We start from the raw sequence: 19,949 nt of genomic DNA, 5'->3' as shown, positions 1-19,949 counted from the left end.
GGGGGAGATGCTCCAGACCTCTGAAACATTTGCTTGCCTTTTCCCATACATTTTCCAGCTTCACAATATCTTATTTGCAATGAGTCTACAAACAGCATATCTTAAGTATGAATGCACTTCATTTACATTTATATTGTGGAATTATGATCCTTCCTGTTCCGCCCCCCCCTTTTCCTGATGGTTCATAGCTCTGAATTTGCATTTTCATTGCCACAGCATACTGAGCTGACACATACAGTGAGTGATCTTTTTACTATGGTATCCAAAGAGCTAGATGTTAATAGTCATTTTAGACCTCATCAGCATATATGTGAAACTGGGAGTTCTTGGAATATCACTTTGCATTTACATTGAATCTCATCTGCCATTCTGGGACACTTCATGGTCTGCTTGGGATTTCATCATCCTGAATGCTTTGGTGTCTCCTACAAACTTGGCTTTATCGTTATTTTAATCCTGATTTCAGACCATTTATTAATGCTACTTAGAGTACTAGCTCCAAAGTTCTTGGGAGGACCCACTGTTGACATTCCTTTTTGTAAACACTGTGCATTGATTCCTGTCCTCGGCTTCCTATTTTGTGTATTATCTGATCTATAAAATTATCTGTTCTTCTATTTGAGTGCTGCTAAGCTTCCTTATTAATAAAATGTCACTCTGTCAATCAGCAAGAAAGGGTGAAAGGTAAAGTAAAGTATGCTGGCAAGTCGATTTCAACTCCTGGCGCCCACAGAGCCCTGTGGTTATCTTTTTGTAGAATATGGGAGGGGTTTACTATTGCCTCCTCCCACGCAGTGTGAGAAGATGCCTTTCAGCATCTTCCTATATCGCTGCTGCCTGATATAGTAGCAGCAGGGATTCGAACCAGCAACCTTCTGCTTATTAATCAAGCATTTCCCTGCTGCGCCATTAGGTGGCTTAAGAAAGGGTAAGTAGCAGCATTTTTAGTATTAACAAGTGTTCCATGTTGTGATGACATGGGTGATAGGGTATAGGAAACAAATAAGTAAATGAGAGAGACTGAGACAGTGTGGTCTAGTGGCTAATATATTGATCAGGGAGACTTGGTTTCAAATCCCCACTTACATGACCTTGGTCCTGTTTCTTCTTCTCAGCCTAACTTACTTCATTGAGTTTTGTGAGGATAAGAAGAGAGAGCACTCATACTGCCTTAAATTAACTGCAGGAAGCATAGGATAAAATTGTAATAAATACTATCTGTGACAGCATTGCTTAATGTAACACTCCTTGAATGCCAAGGTGAGTACCAATTCTGATCTATGCTGTCAAAAGGAAAGGTTAGTTTTCTGTCATCTACATCTCCAAATCAGTGGGCGCATAGCTATGATTGAACAAGGAGAGGGCAAATGTCCCTGGGCTGTGAGGGAGAAGAAGTCCACCAGCTGAGTGACTGCTTGCTCTTTGCTCTCCCCCGCCCTAAAGAAAAATGAGGGAGGGGGCACCTTCACTTTTTGTCCCAGGACCCACTCCACCCTTGCTACACCCCTGCAAGTCAGGCAAATGCATGCATAGCAGGCCCACTCAGGAACTCAGTCTGTGGTAAGACTCATTGAGCCGGTTCAGATGATACTTGGTCTGCCAGCCCTTGCCCGTGTGTGCGTGCTGTGAGCACACACGTCTTCCCGCCTCCAGCCCCCGTGCATAAGGGAGCCTTTCCCTAATCGCATTTAAACTGATATTTGTAGTGTATGCAGAGGAACAGTTCAGATGAACCCCCCATTCAATTAAATGAACCCCCCCATTCAATTAGTGGATTAGGAAAGGGAAAAGATGTGCATGCTCACAGAGCTCACACATCCTTATTGCGTGTGCAATGGCTGACAGACCAAGAATTGTTGGAACCAACTCCCAGCCTATCTCTAACTTGCTCTGTCATATGCTAATACGAATATGATGAATATCTATATACCACTTTTTGACAAAATATCCCAAAGTGGTTTACATAGATAGACAGACAGACAGACAGACAGATAGAATGGTTCCCTGTCACCAAAGGGCTTGCAATAATAAAAAAGAAACATAAGATAAACACCAGCAACAGGCATTGGAAGGATGCTGTGCTGGAGATGGATAGGGCCAGTTGTTCTCCCCTTGCTAAATAAAGAGAACCACCACTTTAAAAGATTCCTTTTGCTCATTTAGCAGGGGTTTTGATGCCACTCACTAGGAAAAGATACAGAAATCTCCAAAAAAGAGGACATAGCTTTGTCAGTATGAGACAGCAGCCATTGCCCTCTCAACTAAACCAAGCTTTTGAGAGCTAGGAGAAGTAGCTTGTCACCACCAAGTGAAACAGAACTTTCTGTGATGTACTACATGAAGCTGCCTTATACTCGGCCAAACCATTGGTCCATCTAGCTCAGTTTTCCTTACTATAGCTGCAGCTCTCCAAGGTTTCCCTGTCACTACATTTTCATGATATCACAACCTGATATAAATTAGCAAGGTCTAAAATACTTGAGATAAGAGGATGGAAGATAAGCTATATACTGGGATATGAATTTAAAGGAACAGTAGGAACACCTGGAATTGGCATATTGGAGAATGAGATATAAAAGAATACCTTGCACAAATTCAATGGTGTATTGAATATTTGTGAACTGAGGGAAGTCAAATAGGAAACACCTTTCTGAACAGCAGCTACTGTGACCTGATACTTTAGCTCACTCCTTGCCCAGCTGACATACACCAGTGATCTTCACTATTTTTCAAGAGGGAGCCACTTTGACAAAAAACCTTCTGTCTTTGACAAAACACTTTGACAAAAAACCTTCTGTGTAAGAGAAGGTGAATGTGGTTTGTACAGCGCCAGTGACACTTAAACAACTGTTAGTCAACTCTAGATTGTATGATAGGAGATGCAGTGTACAAGATTGTGAAATTTGTGAACTGGGGGAAGGAAACTGGAAAGAAAAGTGCAATATATAAAATTCAATGTTTAGATTGCACTTCATTCTATATTGGGGAATCTGGTAGATCATTGAAAAATAGATATAAAGGACATCTAGCAGATATGAGGCATTGTGCATAGAGAACGAAACCCTGATCATTGCACATGAGGATTAAGCATGAAGGCCAAATGGTGCCTACTAAAATATCTGTTTAGGGGATTGAGAGGAACCTACATAGAAGGAAAATCAAGGAAGCATTATTTATAGAGAAATTGAGACCTGACAATGCTTAGGAGACATTGGCCAATGCCATAAAGTTTATTAGCCTCTGAGAAGAATCTGGTGGTTCCCCTTTTCTCTCTCTCCGCCCCTGCCCCCCATTATCTCTCCGCCAGTCATGGAACAGAGTGGTATCACATCTAAGGAATTTAACAGCTGGGGAACGGAGGAGGTTTTCATCTGTGCTTATTTGTTTATTTAACTGAGGATAGTGTGTTGCACTGAAATGTCTTATGTTTACCAGCTTTTAGACTTCCATGCAGTTCTGTGCTTTGAACCCCAGCACCACTTTGGAAGTGTAGTTGTTCCCAGCACTTTCCTTATAGAGTTGTGTTGGGAAAGCTCTGGGAGGAACTATTGTTCCAAGATAGAGCTGGGGCTTGAAAGGGCTTTGTTTCCCTTAAAGGATCTCCACAGTTGCTGAGCAAAATGCAGCACTGCATGATGGAAATGGTCACCTTCTCATGGTGCCGGCGGGAGGGGGGCTATGAGGAATATTTGGTTTTGGCCAAAAGGTTGCACAGTCCAAATAAACAGTTAGTTGGGGGAGCCACACTTAGGGTCAATGCAGACCTAGCTTCTCTTTCCTCATGAAGATAAATATGATACTAGTGCTGTGGGAATTGCCTTTTGGTGGTTTGGCCCAAGATATTTAGCAATGTAAATACCTGTACTTATTGCAAACAAGTACCCTTCCCTAACAAAGCATAATCTGTGTTTTCAATGATTTTATTTCTTTTTAAATTCCAGTTGGCAAACACCGCTAGGGAGGTATATTTGCATGCCTGCTTTGCTGAATGAAACTATCTAGAGCATAGCTATTTCAGGGGACTGAATTGTCACTTCCCACAACTGTGATACAGCCAGAAATTGAAGTAGCAAGGTCATGTTCTCGCATCTTGTTGCTGCAAGAAGAATGTAATAGCAAAAGGATGATGACTTCCTCAGAATATAGCACCCGTGGTTAGAAATCAGTGCCCACCATAGCTTTGTGCCAAAATAGTCCTGAAAATTCAGTGTCTTGACATCAGAATGGCATGGGCAAAATTTGCTTTAAAAATGGCAGATGGTGCTGTGGCTGACATTGTGAGTCTCTTGGCTAACACAATCTTTGAACTGAGCAAAGGTAAGGGGCTTATGAGGTTTCCTAGGGCAAATGTTGGAGTGCACTTACGGCTATTTTTTCCTTAAGAGGTTCAAATGAATTCCTCACCATGGCATCAATATGAAGCTATTAGAAGGTAGCAATGGCAGTGTTGAACTGAAATGAACTCTTTGCTCTAAAATACATTAAAGAAACAATTTGAATTCTAACAAATGTTTTGTAGTAGTAGCCTAAAAGAATTTGTATAGTTCCATTTCACTCCTTTCTGTGGGTCAAACAAGATGAGCAATGGATTGTATTTTAAAGACACATTTTCCTTTAAATGAGACATTGCACTTAACCCCAGAACTGCTCCCTCTTTAACTAAAAGCAGCGGGAAGAGTAATTTCAGATAGGAAACGTGGCATGTAAGGAGAGAGGGTTTAATTCTCCACCTCACCCCACCCCAGCTCTGTATCTTACTGGAAATTTCCATCCCAGCTGCTATTTCCTCTTGATGTTGCTGCCAGTTTTTTGGACACTGATTTCCACTGTTGTGGTGATTAAAATTGGGATGGGGGGCTATGTATGCCACCCCAAGTTCCTTGGAAGAAGGATGGAATAAAACCTTGGGGTGAAGGTTCCGATGGGAATGTGGCACTGAGAGAAATAGTTAACCTCTGTCTCCCCATGTACTATGATCCCAGTCTGTGTTTTTTTAATTTACCAAGCTTTGCCAAGTTTGGTCCTGATAGCCCAAATGGTGTGGGAATATATAGGGAACAGACATTAGGGGGTGGTTTGGGGGGTTCTCGGGTACCCTATGTTACTTGTAGGGTCATGGGAAGTTGTTTTGCAAAGTTTGGTCCCGATAGCTCTAAGAGTGTGGGAATATATAGGGAACAGATGGACAACCATTCAACTTTATTTATGTAGATTGCATTTTTATCCCATCCTCTTTCCAAATAACTCAGGGTGGTATATATAGATCCTCTTCCAGTTTTTTTCATCACAACAACACTTTAAGGTAGGTTAGGTTGAGAATTACTGGCCCAATATCATTCAGTCAGTTTCATGGCTGAGTGGGGATTTGAACCTGGGTCTTGTAAGTTCTAGTCAGGCATTCTCTGACCACTACACCACATTGAATCTCCAACCCCTTCATAGCTGCTTCTAGTTAGAGAGCCCTGTCCGAGCTTAAACATACCTCTCTTAAAATTCAATTAGCTGCATGTCTTGTGTAACCAGCTGCATAATCACACCAAAGGTAGGGTAGCTCTTTTCATTTCCTATTTAATTAAAAAGTGAGAGGGATCCTTTTTTTCTCCTCTTCTGCTTTTGTTGTTCATAATTAGTGTGATCCCTTTAAAATGTAGATTGTCAGCTGCAGATGTTTTAAAATACCTCTTAAAATCAAAATATCTCTTTAAAAAAAATTGGCACGTCTCCATGGTTTCAACAAAGCAGCTGCTTGGTCTGAAGGATATTTTCATTGCTATCTCCACATGTGTTTCTCTGTGAAAAGTTGTGTTACTTTCCAGTGTCAGAGAGAAGTGCTGCAGCAGGAAACCTTGCAATCAACATCATAAGCATCTAGGGCTGGTATACCCACAACTCTCAAACTCCCAGAAATGCCAGGATATTGGGAACAATTTCACCTTCTGTATTCCCTCATAAACTCCTTTAGGTGAGAATGGTAGAATGGCTGTCTTCATCGAGGGGCTGCAATCTGTCAGGGTATTAACAGTTGTAGAAACTGCTCTTACATGTGGGTTACTGGTGATGGAAGATAGACTGCATTTTTATGAGCTGAACACTGAGGTTTTGCCTGCCTGCTAGGGTGAGTTGTTGTTGTTGTTGTTTTAGGACAGTCAGTCAGTCTTTATTACGGTAATACAGCCAATGGCCAGAACTACAAAAATAAAATCATTTAGAATTAACAACTTCATTCCGAATAACACCACAAATATAACAGAATTTAGCAACATTAAGTTCTCCTCTTTACAATCCTTTAAAATTAAATTTAAATAATCCATTTCAGTTAATCCTGGAAACAGGATAAGTTGAGGTGAAATGTATTTCTTCCTAATGTCACTGTAAAATTGGCAATACAAAAGAACATGAGCCGTCGTCTCAACTTCTCCCGATCCACACGGACAAACACGGTAATGATAAGGAATATTTTGGAATCTGCCCTGCAGCACAGCTGTATTCATGGCTACAACGGGCCAGAGTTAAAGCCCTACGAAATTTAGGTGAGTTAGACAACCCAGAATGTGGCCTAGCACAGCTACATTGATCTCCCAGCAGTAATAGTGCTCAGAGTGTCAAGAACAGGAAGTTCTACTGAACAAGGATCTGTGCGATCACATCCTACTGCCTTTCCCAGAGGAGTGTTTACTCCACCATCCCAGGAATAACTGGCAGTAGTGTAGAGACTCTCCTCATGGAGCTTTTTCAGATGGCGACTTTACCACAACTTTTCTTTGGGAGGGTGAGTGTGCTTTTACATATAGGCCAAATTTACCCCGAAGTCCGTGTGATATTTCAGAAAGTACTTCAGACCCGATTGAGGTTTTTCCTTCTGTATTGGAACCTAGCCCGATCTATGACTGGGGAAAAAGAAATCCTAGTTTTGTGCCGGAGTATCCATTATGCCCCAAACTTGCAGTAAAGCCTTGTGGTAAAGCCTGCTGTCTGCAAAAGCTCAAGATGGGCTAATCCATGTTCAGGTTGTTCTGTGTGTTAGAGCGACTATATGGAGCAGGCTCTGTGTGGAGGTTGTAGTGCGTAGACTGGCTCTTAGAGCCTTAACCGACTGGGGTAGAGAGCTAGAAACTTGAATAGTTTCACTTGAATTCCTTGCTAGTATTCCGGACCAAGCTCAAAATGAAATACTGTAATTATAAAAATACAAAAGAAAGTCAAGACTTGTAGGAAGACGACATTCTGTTTAGATAGGAGGGACTGTGACTGTTGTCATCAAGATTTAGCCAAGGTAGAGATGCTCTAGGAGCAATTATAATTAGAGAATCTTGGTGAACATAAGATGGAGGTGAGAGTTGCATGGGTCAAGTTGAGATGGGCAGGCATTCTCAGCTGGCAGAGTTATCAGTGTGGGGTAACACTTCCCACCTGGAAGCTTGCATTGCCTGAGTGTACTTTACTGTTCTGCACTTCTGTGTCATTAATATCTGATGCCTCTGGGGGGCCCCTCGAGGCGTGGGGGCCCCCAGGCAGCCGCCTCCCCTTGCCTAATGGTAGTTACGCCCCTGCACTTCCCCCTCCCCCTGCTTCCCCCCCCCCCCACCGGAGCTGGAGTTCTGTAAACTCCCTTGGAGTGGCAGTATACTTCCCTGCCGCCCCATCCCCTCTTTGGCCAGAAGTACCAGGTGTGCATGTGCACACTGGGGATGCGCATGTTAGACAGGCTTGCACATGATCGCAATGTGCGTGCCTGGTACTTCTGGCCACTTCCGGCCGAAGAGGGGAAGGGGTGGCAGGGAGATACGCTGCCACCCCGAGGGAGTTTACAGAACTCCAGCGCCGGTGGGGGGAAAGCGGGGGGAGGGGTAAGTGCGCCCTCTCCCACCCTTAAAGTTCTACCTCCTACTGAACGTTCAAACCAGCCAGTGTTCGAAGCTGTTCGGAGGCACGTAAAAGAGCCTCCCAACAGGTTCGTGCACATCCCTACCATCTACATATATCTATCTATATAGAGATGACTGCATTGAAGTGCATAGTTATAGCACTGGGTTATAATGATGGGAAAGGTCAAACAAGCACGACTAGGCTAAGAAAACCAACTGAAGTGGGGAGGGTTTGGAGTTTTGAGCCCTTATTTGCAAGTAGCACCTGCATACACATGTTTCACATGGCTTCAAAATATCAGAATGTATTTGGTTACACACAGAGCCCACTAGTTTCCTTTCTTCTCACAAATATGTACACACAGTACATACTTGAAGAAAAGAAAAGCTAGCCTTTTTCACAATATAGACATTTCTGGGATATGTCCTTGGGCTGCAGTTCCATGCACACAGGAGTTAGTTGGGAGTAAACCCCAATGAGTTCATTAAGGCTTTACTTGGAATAAACTGTATAGAATTGGCTGAAGTTCTATGCAACATTTACTTGAGATAATTCTTTATCAGAATTGAAAATTAAGCCGTATAAATCACAAACCTGTCCAAAGAACTTACCCTGAGGACCTCTCCTGTCAATACTACTCCCACTCACCAAAAGTGGGGTGGGGGGGGGAGGTAACACACACACAAACCAAACAAATAAAGTAAATACAAACTGGAATAAGGACAGTGGTGGAGCTACTTGACTTTTTTGGACTGGCCTAGTTTCCAAGCTGTGCCTGTTATGTTGTCTGTGAAGAGAAGGCAATGATCTTGGAATCCTTAAAAAATAAAAAAAAAGTTTGAAGTTGTCCAGTTAGTAATTTTAGTTAAAATGCTTTGTTTTATTTGGGAGCCCTAACCCCCTCCCTCTCTTTCACTCTCAAGAGAGGTGAGAGAGTAAGAGAAAGATAAGGGAGCTAGCAAGAGGCTTTTTTGGAAGTCTCAGAGCAAGAGTGAAGGCAGGGGGCTGATTGCTTCTTTGCCAGTTAGTAAAAGTACTACCCAGAGGTGGTGGCAGTCCACAATATCTCCCACTTTCCTCCTCATTCTCTAGATTTCTGAATGTTGCCAAGATTTGCCAGTGGCATTTTAAAAATAGAAAAAAAGAGGAAAAAGAGAGCTCCCAACAAATGCTGGAGAAATCCAATGCCTCCTGAGGGCTTGGTATGGGTGAGGAGGAAAGGGCTGGCTTCCCTCTGGAGAGGTGAAGCTGAAGAAAGGTAGCCAGGGCTCCTACCTGTTTTGAATTCAATTTGTTTGCAGACTGGGTGTTCCTATTTTGCACAAAGATCTCCAAAATGTCTGCCCAGAAGTACCCTTGGAAATCAGATTACTGGGCTGGCTTTGTTTGCTGGCTGTTGGTCAGAATAAGTGCTTGTAAGCTCTTCTGACTTCTGATTGGTTTGGGGCAGGGGTAGACGGGGGAGAAGGAAAAGAAAGGCCCTTCCTAATTGGTGCTGGGGCAGTAAATATTAGGGGTGTGCAATTCGGGTTTTCAGTGATTTGGTTCGGGACCCGAACCGAATCACCCCCGTTCTGTTTTGTGCCCGAATCTGGGCTACCCGAATCACCCCTGATTCGGTTTGGATTCAGATTAAATCTGAATCAATTCGGGTAAGAAAAACGGGTCCCAGGGGCAAAATAGTGGGGTGGCGTGGTAGTGCCCAATGGTTGGAGGCTACCACCCAAATTTCAGGGGAATTGGGCAAAGGGCTGGTTTTGGGGGAATTTTTGAAGTTTTAGTGTCTTTGGGGCAGTTTGGGGGCATAGCGTGGGATCTGGGCAAAAAGAATGGGGTGGGATGGTAGTGCCTAATGGGTGGAGGCTACCACCCCAATTTCAGAGTGATTGGGCAGAGGGCTGATTTTTGGGGAATTGTTGAAGTTTACGCATCTTTAAGGTTTTTCCCCATAGAGAAGCATTGAGGTGTCAGCAAATGTATAGCTTCACGCGGGGGGCAAAGGGGTGGCCTAGAGCAGTGTGGGGTTGGTGGTAGTGCCAGGTAGGGTCAAGGAAGCTACCTGAATTTTTTCAAAGGATTTGGGCAGAGGGCTGATTTTTGGGGAATTGTTGAAGTTTACGCATCTTTAAGGTTTTTCCCCATAGAGAAGCATTGAGGTGTCAGCAAATGTATAGCTTCACGCGGGGGGCAAAGGGGTGGCCTAGAGCAGTGTGGGGTTGGTGGTAGTGCCAGGTAGGGTCAAGGAAGCTACCTGAATTTTTTCAAAGGATTTGGGCAGAGGGCTGATTTTTGGGTAATTGTTAAAGTTTACGCGTCTTTAAGGTTTTTCCTCATAGGGTATACATGGAGCTTTCAGCAGCCCCATAACTGCACTTGGGGGGTGCTGGGGTGACCCAGAGCGAATGGTAGTGTAGTGCACATAGGGTGCCAACCACCCCCATGGGTTTCTAACCCATGGGGTACAGGGTTCTGTTGTTTCAGAGGTATTCTGAGTGTGGATTCTATGATAGCTAATGAGATTTTCAATGAAACACCATGAATCCACTCTAATTTGCTCTAACACATTCAAGCAAGAGAGACAGACAAACCGAAAGGAAGAGATATGTTTGGTGAGAGAATGTGGGGCTGGCAAGGGGGATGGGTCCAAATGAGGAGCTTTCTGCCCCAAATGAGGAGCCTCCATTGCAAACAAGGAAATGCAAAACTGAGTCAGTTCTGCCTTTAAGTGACCAGTGCAGTAGAAAAGTATCTCTGATGATAAATGATATTAAAATATATTGAAAAGATTGAACAAAATTAACAAGGACAAGAAACATGGGCATATAACAGTAAAATGTTTTTAAGTTAGTTTCAATCCATGCAATATTTGGGGAGGGGGTTAAAGAGAATGTTTACTTCCTAGAACCATGTTTTTAGTTGTTTTATCATTTGTGAACTTGAGATGTGGTGTTCCATTGATGAAAGTTTTATAGGACAAGCTATAATAGAAACCCAGTGATTTGTTTGTATTCTGCTGCTTTGTGTATCAGGGCAGAGGTCAGGTTGGCTCCATTTTGCTTTCCCTTGGTGTTTGGCCTTTCTAATGTGATGCCTCACTGAACTTAACAGAGGTTCCCCCACACACAGATATTCAATCTATTTCCCTTTAGTTCTGTATTGTTGAAAAGGTGGCTTTCCTTTTTGTTCCTCACCATGAATGCCATATTGTAGATTGGAGAAAAGTGTTTCTGCTTCCAGTAGCTGGTGAAGTGAAATTGTAAGGGAAGGTATAAGCTGGCAAATAAGAGAAGAGACCCCCCCCCCCACACACACACTGCACCCTGGGAATGGACACAATGTACAGAGTGGGCTGTGCCCACACGATGATCTCCCCATCGTAAGCAGACTCAGCCTCCAGTTTGCTTGCATTTAATAACCCTGTGTATTCACTGTTGTTCCCTTTGAACAGGGTTTCATATTTATATACAAAGTAGTGCTCCATGCTACATGTTCTAATGAATTATAGAAGACCTGGCAGGGAGAAAAAATGGCTTATATAATAGGCAGCCACAAATCTCACAACCTTCAGGGGAGGCGGAATAAGACAGGATGCTATAAACAGTTGCCCCCAGTGAAAACCACAGAAATTGCTTGTGAGGAAAGTAGACAGCTAATCTGCAAGTGTGCCAGGATAAAAGCAGGTAGAAGGAGAGGGTCTCTACAAGGACAGACATTGGTGGTGGGCTGTAGGGTGCTTATGTGCACCACTCGGAACATCTCCAGATCTTGCAAGGCCTTATTGTTCAGCAAGCTGTAGCTGGGAGTTAGGTCAAAGGAAAGCAAGGGGCCTACTGCTAGTTTCCTTTCAGCCCCAGAGCGGGGTGGATTTGGATTCAGAGGATACTCACCTGAGGATGTGGCTCCTAGGAACCCATTTCCCCCTACCCACAATAGGATCCCTTAAACTGTGAGTGGGAATGTTCCCTCTTGAAATCTAAAGAATCATTAGGAGGGATGAACCTCGGAGGATATTTCCTTCACAGCCAATTTCTCTCCCCCACAGCAACGCTCTTGGTTGTGAATTTTTCTCACAGATCCCCACTTGTGATTCAGTAATTAACCTGAAGGAAAGAGTTGTCTGATGAGAACGTTGTTGGGAGTCTCAATTAGTGCTTAACTTATAACAGTTCTGTATGTCTCATGTGTACGGACACGAATATGATAGATATTTATATACTGCTTTTCAATCAAAGTTCCCAAAGCGGCTTATATCAATATAAATAAACTAGTGTTTTCAGGCCCGTTGAAATAACAGGCGCTAGCAACTCCCCCCCCCCCCCGACTTGCCTCCGCGTCCGGCCCTGCAACCACCAACTGTCGCCGCCGCTGGCAGCTTCCATGCTGCGGCCGGTCTCCCCAGCCGGGCAAGGGCCCCACATCCCCCCCCCCCCGCCCAGCACCAGCGGCGCGGCCAGGCCTCGGCGGCGGCTCCGCCACCACCTTGGCCGGCTTCCCCCGCCGCCTCTTTCCCCCGCCCGGCTTCGGCGGCGCGGCCAGGCCTCAGCCATGGCTCCGCCGCCGCCTTGGCCGTGCCTCAGCCAGTTTCCCCCGCCGCTGCTTACCCGGCTTCTTCGGGGCGGCCGCTTCTGGCCGCCCAACATGGCCGCCGGGTGCTGGCAGTCGTGTCTCCCTCAGTCAGTTCTGGGCATGCGCTCTGCACATGCCCAGAACAACCGAGGGAGTCACGGACACACGCCTTGGTGTCCACGGACGGACACCAAGGCTTTTATTAGAGAGAATAAGCAAAATGGCTCTCTGTCCCTAAAGGGCTCACAATCTAAAAAAGAAACAAAAGATAGACACCAACAACAGCCACTGGCGGGATGCTGGGCTGGGGTTGGATAGGGCCAGTTGCTCTCCCCCTGCTAAATGTAGTCCAGACCTACGCATTTTCAGAACATATAGATGGTCCCAAGGACAGTCCCTAGCACCTTGAGGCAGGACAGGGAAAGACGCCTGCCTGAAACCCTGGAGAGCCACTGCCAGTCAGTGCAGACAATATTGAGCCTGATGAATACTGAGCACGCCTTCAGTAAGTAGAAGGCAGCTTCCTATGTGGAACAGGGCAACCCCCGGGTTATCTGCTTCCTCTTCACCCTAGAACAATTATATGATTGGCTCAGGGGCATAGCAAGGTTGGAGTGGGCCCAGAGACGAGATTTTAAAATGGGCCCCCCCCCCCACTCAAAGTCCAGGGCCTCCGCACACCCCAGGTCCCCAAGGATTTAAGTCTGATATTTCAAAATAAGTATGCTGCCTGGAAATACATTTCACTGAATACACACATGCACACATCACAATATATAGTGATATAAACTGAGTACTATACATCTGTGCTACTTTTAATGCCTAGAACACACTAGAAAGACGAATTATTAAAATGGCTCCCTCGCTGCAGATTAGCAAAGGAGACTTTCAACCATGCAGGGTGAGCCTATGTTTGTTTTCTCAGAATTCTGAACAAATTCAGTCAAGTTCGATTCCAGGAGGTTTTTCACAGGAGGCTTTTAAAGCCCTTTAAGACACATCTCCTCTGGAATGGAGGTGCTGCATTCACATGTTGGCCAGATTTACCCTGAAGTCCCTGCAAGTTATTGGGGAGCAGTTCACACACAAGAAAAATAAAATAAAAGCACCACACATGCTTCACAGTTCTCACCCAGACCTTCTGAGTTGCAAAACAACTTGAACATAAGTGCATTTATAAATGAATGAATGAATAAAATAAATATAATACTGTTTGTTCCAATAGTTTTTGTAATTTTCTGCCATGAAACAAGCCACTTATAGGACTTTTTAGATAGATTTTTTTAAGCCAGCAAATTTTCCAAGCTGTTTTAAAATAAATATTCAGAGACTTCTCAGTCCCACCCCCCATATCAAAGCCCTATGGCAAGCAGATGCCTATATATCGGGGGGGGGAGGTAACCACAAAAAGGAGTTCACACTCTACCTGGCAGCAAGGGGTCTTCTGCTGCAGAGAACAGTGGTGGCCATTCTGGCTGCCTCCTCCTTCCTGGCTGGCTTGGGCCCTACTCGAGTTCAGGCTTCACTGCGGCCTACACAGAGGCCTCCGTGGAAGCCCCGCCCACCCGCCGATCAGCTGAGAGGCGGGAGAAAAGGAGCTCTTTGCAGCTTGTCTACTGCTTCGACTGCGGGCCAGGAGGACAAGCAGGAGAGACGGCGAAGAGGGCAAGTGGCTGAGGGGCCTTGGAGCTGGGCAGGGGGCAATGGGGAGTCACGTGAGGTGCCTCTGGGAGGCCCCTCCAGGCAGTGGGGCCCCTAGACAACTGTCTCCCCTTGCCCGATCGTTGTTACGCGTGTGGATTGGCTTGTTGTGTATCCCCCCCATTCTCATCATGCTTCCCCAATTACTGGAGCTGTGGGCACAGATTCTTGTAAGTAAGGAGCCTCTATCTTATGGGAGTTTGTGTGTCACAGCAGTGAACCCTGAAAACTTGCGATAGCTCTACTTGTGGGCTTCTAGGGAGCATCAGGGTAGCCATTTTGGTAAATAGTTGCCTCCTAGATTAGATGGGCCCTTCCTTGGTCTGATCTAAAAGGATCCTTATGATGTGATGCCAAATCCTGTCATACTCCAAACCAAGAATTGTTTGCGGGGCCCAAATAGAAAAGGTTAAAAAAAAAGTTCTAATAGCAATAGCAATAGCACTTACATTTATATACCGCTTTATAGCTGGAGCTCTCTAAGAGGTTTACAATGATTTAGCATCTTGCCCCCCAACATTCTGGGTACTCATTTTACCGACCTCGGAAGGATGGAAGGCTGAGAACTAAATAAGAACTAATCAACCTACTTTACTTTCTCTGTCTCAACATCTGGACTAAATTTGGTGCAAATCAAGTTCTTCAAGCTAGATCTCTCTCGCGCTTTAAAAGTTCATGTGTCTGCCATCTTGGATCAGGGTGGATGACATCATTTCAAACTGTACCATTGAGGTGTCCCTGTGTGTCACTCACTACAGCTGTTCCAAATTTGGTTCAAATTGGTTAGACAGTCCTCAAGTTAGTGCACTTGCACTTCAAAGGTTCATACATCCTCCATCTTGGATAGAGGTGGGTGACATCATCACAAACTACACCATTGGGACATCCCTATGTGTCCATTCAGCTGTAGCCAATTTGATTCAAATCAGTTAGACTGTCCACAAGTTAGTGCACTTTCGCCTCCAAAGTGTATACATTATACCAGTCATCTTGAATCAGGGTGGATGACATCATCACAAACTACACCACTGAGGTGTCCCTGTGTGTCACTCACTGCAACAGTACCCAATTGGGTTCAAATGAGTTAAGCAGTCTACAAACTAGCCCGCATGCATCTCAGATGTTCATGCGGCCATCATTTTGAATTGGAGTGGATGACATCCGCACACACCATGCCATTTGGGCATCCCTATGTGTCCCTAGAGCTGTAGCAAATTTGGTTTAAATTGGTTAGGCAGTTACAAGTTAGCCCACTTGCGCCTCAAAGGTTTACACGTCCACCATCTTGGATCGAGGTGGATGACATCATCACAAACTATGCCATTGAGGTGTCCCTGTGTGTCCCTACAACTGTACCCAGTTTGGTTCATATTGATCCAGGCATTGCGAAGTTGATGGGGGACACACACGGATGGGGACACACACACACACACACTGCCAGGTGATCTCATAAGCCTACTGGAAAGTAGGCTAATAAAACAAGCCAACAAAAGCTTAGAAATCTCCAGTTGGCTAGAAAGAGAAATAGCTCGATGGTTTAGGAAACTGCCTTCTACTGAGTTAGACGATTGGTCCACCTTGCCCAGTATTGTGTGTGCTGATCAGCAGGGGCTATCCCAGTTTCAGAAACTGACTAGAGATATACATATCAGGCGGTATGTAAATATAAATAAATAAGGAACTTTCCCCAGCCCTACCTTAAGACAATAGCGATATCTACTACTACGGTAAGCTACAGGCTTCCTCTATTACTCTTTTACCCCATGGTAGTGGAGGTTTTATACCACCTAATGGTGCAGCTGGGAAGTAACCTGCCTAGAGAGCAAGAGGTTGCTGGTTCAAATCTCCACTGGTGTGTTTTCCAGACTATGGGAAGCACCTATATCGGGCAGCAGCGATATAGGAAGATGCTGAAAGACATCATCTCATACTGTGCTGGAGATGGCAATGGTAAACCCCTTCTACGAGGGGTATTTTCTACCAAAGAAAACCACATGGCTTGTGGTTGCCAGGAGTCGACATTGACTTGACGACACAACTGCAACAGTGGAGGTTTTAGGCACACACTGAGCTTCCAAGCACAGTTGATGTGTACATATTTAAAGGTTTCTGTTTTTCTTAATATCGTTGAAAGCATATTTGAGGGCTTAAAGAGCAGATTACTGCCTCCTTATTGGACCTAAGAGATGCATTGTAAACTGTGTGAGAGTTTTCCATGGTTTCTATAAGCTGACAATATAGCAATAATAGATAGTGTTTCTCTTGTTACGGCTGCCCGTGGATAATTCCCACTGAGCAGAAACAGCAGGCTCACATTGCTCTGCCAGTCTCCAAGGGAAAGAAATCAAAGGGAATGTCTGACTTGAACCAAAGCAAACTTCTTGTGGTGGTTGATTTGAGTTATTTGGTTTATGTCACCTACAGAATTGGGGCTTAGTCTTGAGTGGGGGGTGTCTATATTAGCTTTCCATAAAAGGCTTGCTGAAATAATATAATTCAGTAGTGTGGTGTTCTGGGTTCATCCATTCCTTGATCCAGGCCAGCTTTTGAATGGGGCTTTAGTTACTTGTATTCCAGTCCTGGAGTAGAGGCGGAGCTAACAAACTGCCAGCAGCAAGAGTACTGAAAAGCAGCCTGTGCTTGCCTCTCTGTGCATAGTATCTATTTCATCATTAAACTATTAATATTCCTGATTCTACTCCACTGCCTTGGCCTTCCATACCACAACTCTTTCCCTTAGATTCTATAGGTAGGAGGGCACCTCTTCGCTTAGAACAGGAACACCCACATGGAATTGCCGGACCGTGGTCTTGAAGGCATGTGACTGTATCACATACCTTAAAGTCTGTGCTCTGTGACGCCCAGTGGGAGTTGCTGATCTAGGTGAACAGGTGAAGCTAAGCCGGTTCAAGTTTGATTGGTGCCTACATGGGTGATTGCCTGGGAACTCTATATAAGCTGCTGTAAGCTCCATAATGGAAGAAAGGCAGGGTATAAAAGCAATGAATAACTAAACTGCAGGCCAGGTTCTGTTGCGGTCCCACAAGAGAATGGCTGCTGTGCTGTGAGAAAAGAAGTAAGGGCTTCTGTGAGCCCAAAGTATCCACCAGTAGAAGAGGCTTCCCTACTGCCTCTACATGATCCTCTACCAGGGGCGCACCAAGGTAATTTGGACGTCTGGACCACCCAGCCGTGAGGGCCCCCCCCTTTGGGCGGCCTGCCCCACTGAAGCTCCACTTTTTAAAAAAGTCTTACTGTGGGCGAGGGGTGGCTGGTGGGGGAGTGGAGCAGTCCTTTTCCCTTCTCCCCTCTCCCCCAGCAGTAGTGGGGTGGGAGCAGGGGAGACACTGGCCCCATCCGTTCAGGCCAGCGTCTTTAAGCAACTGCGAGGCGTGCCTGCGCAGTTCAGAGATCGTCACAAGCCCATGACGTCACAGGCTTGTGACGATCACAGCTGCCCAGGTGCGCCTCACTGTTGCTTAAAGATGCTAGCCCCAATGGATGGGGCCAGCGTCTCTCCTGCTTCCACCCGACTGCCACCAGGGGAGGCGGGGAGAAGGGGAAAGGACTGCTCCCCTCGCCGTCGTGGTAAGACTTAAAAAAAACCACACACAGCGCTTTGGCAGAGCGGGTGGGGGGTGGCTCAGCTGCTGGAGGGCCCCAGACATTTGGAGGCTCCCCCAGACCTTGGAGGACCAGACCCCCAAGGTATAAAACCCCCAAGGTCTGGGGGTTAGTGTGCCTCTGCCCACAGCTCTGGCTTTGCTTCCTTTCTGTCTGTCTGCACTGTGGGGGAGTGGTAACTTGTTGTAAAGAGGCAAATATTGGAAGTGTTAAAAGGCTTTCTTATATTTAATAAGGGGAGATCAGCTGTCCCTATTCAATCCAGCATAGTGTCCCTCCAGTGGCTTTTGCAGCTGTCTGTCTGTCTATCATATTTTTATATCACCTGGTGTGTACATCTCTCAACGTAAAAATGTAAGAGACAACATAAAACAGAGTAAAAACAGAATTTCTTTAGAAGTTTCTTTTAAGATTGTGAGGTCTTTTGGGACAGGGAACCATCTTATTCCATTTTCTATGTAAACTTCTTTGGGAACTTTAAAAAAAACAAAAAACTAGTAGATTCTGAATAATAATTTTGCTCTGTCTCTGTATCAGGTGTGATCAGACCATTCAGTCATTCCCAGTGCAGAGAGACAGCAAAATGACTGCCCTCTTGTTGGGCCTCTGCATGCTCTGGACTGGCTTCCTTCAGATCTGGAGGCATTGGCAGAACAGAGGTTCATGCAAAGATGCAGCAGGGGGCAATTTTTATTCCTACACTAAAAGAACCACTTGAGGGTTATAAAAGAGTGACAAACGCCACTCACTAATTCAGAAAAAAGGTATCTTTGATGATTCCTACTACTACAGTTTACAATAGATAATGCTTTCTTTTTAAATACAAAAATCCTTAACTTATATAAAGACATTTTCAAGTTTTCATCCTAGCATCACCTATAACCCAGGCAAAATCAATACCTCCCCCTTTATTTGAATTGTGGTGGTGGTGATTTAGACCAAAAACAGACTGTGACCCTTTTTCATGACACTATGCTTGGTTTGAAAGTAAAGTGCTGTTGCACCATAGAGAGTGAATGCTTCATGAGCTTATTGTTGCTAACAGAGAGATAGAGAGATTCATGACATCCTTTGAGAAAGCCTATATACAGGTGAAACTCGAAAAATTAGAATATCGTGCAAAAGTTCATTAATTTCAGTAATGCAAATTAAAAGGTGAAACTGATATATGAGATAGACGCATTACATGCAAAGTGAGATAAGTCAAGCCTTAATTTGTTATAATTGTGATGATCATGGCGTACAGCTCATGAGAACCCCAAATCCACAATCCCAGAAAATTAGAATATTACATGAAACCAATAAAACAAGGATTGTAAATAGAACAATATCGGACCTCTGAAAAGTATAAGCATGCATATGTATTCAGTACTTGGATTGGGCCCCTTTTGCAGCAATTACTGCCTCAATGCGGCGTGGCATGGATGCTATCAGCCTGTGGCACTGCTGAGGTGTTATGGAAGCCCAGGATGCTTCAATAGCGGCCTTCAGCTCTTCTGCATTGTTTGGTCTCATGTCTCTCATCCTTCTCTTGGCAATGCCCCATAGATTCTCTATGGGGTTCAGGTCAGGCGAGTTTGCTGGCCAATCAAGCACAGTAATCCCATGGTCATTGAACCAGGTTTTGGTACTTTTGGCAGTGTGGGCAGGTGCCAAGTCCTGCTGGAAAATGAAGTCAGCATCCCCATACAGCTCGTCTGCGGAAGGAAGCATGAAGTGCTCCAAAATCTCCTGATAGACGGCTGCATTGACCCTGGACTTAATGAAGCACAGTGGACCAACACCAGCAGATGACATGGCTCCCCAAATCAACACAGACTGTGGAAACTTCACACTGGACTTCAAGCATCTTGCATTGTGTGCCTCTCCATTCTTCCTCCAGACTCTGGGTCCTTGGTTTCCAAATGAGATGCAAAAGTTGCTCTCATCAGAAAAGAGGACTTTGGACCACTGAGCAACAGACCAGTTCTTCTTTTCTTGAGCCCAGGTAAGACGCTTCTGACGTTGTTTGTTGTTCAGGAGCGGCTTGACAAGAGGAATACGACATTTGAAGCCCATGTCCAGGATCCGTCTGTGTGTGGTGGCTCTTGATGCACTAACTCCAGCCTCAGTCCACTCCTTGTGAAAGTCCCCAACACTTTTGAATGGCCTTTTCCTGACAATCCTCTCCAGGCTGCGGTCATCCCTGCTGC

General features: G+C 45.0%; 1 protein-coding gene and 1 long non-coding RNA gene across 13 annotated transcripts in view; one reads left to right on the top strand and one right to left on the bottom strand.

The window, feature by feature from the left end:
* The window catches only part of LOC128340087 (uncharacterized), a 42,877-nt gene that overhangs the window by 4,559 nt on the left and 18,369 nt on the right, over positions 1 to 19,949 (bottom strand). Inside the window, exons 1-2 of one of the 2 annotated variants that reach the window (XR_008313451.1) lie at positions 13,859 to 13,933; positions 5,483 to 6,187 (exon numbers count right to left, since the gene is read on the bottom strand). This is a non-coding gene — a long non-coding RNA (uncharacterized LOC128340087). Of the gene's footprint in view, positions 1 to 5,482; positions 6,188 to 13,858; positions 13,934 to 19,949 lie in introns of those variants that run through there. The other variant, XR_008313452.1, reaches the window with a different exon arrangement.
* Positions 1 to 19,949, top strand: part of SHLD1 (shieldin complex subunit 1) — a 65,468-nt gene that overhangs the window by 40,551 nt on the left and 4,968 nt on the right. The gene's annotated exons all lie outside the window — the stretch shown is intronic.

Source organism: Hemicordylus capensis, chromosome 1 (assembly GCF_027244095.1).
Source record: "Hemicordylus capensis ecotype Gifberg chromosome 1, rHemCap1.1.pri, whole genome shotgun sequence".
Taxonomy (NCBI): Eukaryota; Metazoa; Chordata; class Lepidosauria; order Squamata; family Cordylidae; genus Hemicordylus; species Hemicordylus capensis.
The sequence above is the reverse complement of the archived record's forward strand: the minus strand, read 5'-3'. Positions and strand labels throughout refer to the sequence as shown.